Source organism: Penaeus monodon, chromosome 21 (genome assembly GCF_015228065.2).
Source record: "Penaeus monodon isolate SGIC_2016 chromosome 21, NSTDA_Pmon_1, whole genome shotgun sequence".
Lineage (NCBI taxonomy): Eukaryota > Metazoa > Arthropoda > Malacostraca > Decapoda > Penaeidae > Penaeus > Penaeus monodon.
Window position 1 is genome coordinate 10,457,062 of NC_051406.1, and position 1,274 is coordinate 10,458,335.

The 1,274-nt window shown below is 37.0% G+C and overlaps 1 protein-coding gene across 1 annotated transcript in view; it reads right to left on the reverse strand.

The window, feature by feature from the left end:
- The window catches only part of LOC119586204 (calexcitin-2-like), a gene marked incomplete at its 5' end in the record, with an annotated part of 119,930 nt that overhangs the window by 118,102 nt on the left and 554 nt on the right, over window positions 1-1,274 (reverse strand).

Consider the following 1,274-nt stretch of genomic DNA (forward strand, 5'->3'; position numbering starts at 1 on the left):
TTTGTGTAAGGGAGTGGCGTGGTATGTATGTGTTGGGGGGAAGTTGTGCATATTATGTGTGTTTGTTAGGTGTTTTAGGAGCGATGTAAATGTGTATGCGCGCGTGTGCACACTACTTGTCTAGTTATTTGTGGCAATGCCTAACTAAACTCATAACGTTGTATATTCGTCCTCATAATCACTTGCAATGTCCCTTTTACAAGCCCGCAACAAAGTCATTCCATTATTCTAAAAACTGCAAATATATCAATACTGCAGATCTTAACCTCCTTTCTGGAGTCCACTTCACGCCTCTTGCTCGCTGCCGACTCTTAAAAAAAATCCAATAACAAATATATGAGACAATTTTATATATTCCAATCCAGATTCCAGTCTTCGGGGAGGGAGGAGGGAAAGGCAGACGGAAAACCTCTTCAAGAGAAATCGGATTAACAGGATTATCTAATGTTCCACGAAGTATGAGATTAGGATTCCTTTCTTTAATTTGTCGACTGTCATTTGTTTCTCCATCAAAGCGCTGGTTGTTAAGCAAGAGAGTCTGATTCTCTTTCTCTCGTTTATAGAGAGTCATTTGTTTATCAGTCGGCGCACGGATGGGAGTGCAATAAGCTTATTTAGGATTTAGTTAAGAGAATTAGATTCCGTTCTTTAATTTGTCAACATTCATTTATTTCTCTGCCAGCGTACTGATGGGAACCCAATAAGTTCATTAAAATTGCGAGATTACAAGGTAACGTGTAATTGAGTTAAAGGTAGTGTGTTTGTGTGTCCCTTGAATTATTGTTCAGATATGGAATTCGTTTTAATTATTACGTTGTGGTAGGATGTTATCTAAATTAAGACCGATAAGTTGATGTCGTCATCAACATCTTATCATTTTCTTCCAAGAAAAGAAATGTGGATATTATTCCTTAAGTCATGACAGCAAGGGACTGTAAAAATTATCTTCAGTCTCTGGTATGTTCTTGAAGTCTATCGATCCTTGCATAACAGTCGTGGCACTTTGCTATTTATAATCAGAAAGAGAGCAGGTTACAGACAAAGGAAATGAAAAAAAAATATAGTGTGTTCTCCTTCTGGTAAAGCAGAGAAAATTGAAACTGGTTATCAGTTGAAGATTATTGCTTTTCAACACTGCAAAGACATGGAGCCGTACTAAAAATACCGTCTAATTAGTAAAAGCTTGTCTTTCTCGTACTGATTTATGGTTACGAATTATCCAGTTAACGTAATGGAAAGTCATAAAACACATTTATGGACAGATTCAGTCAACC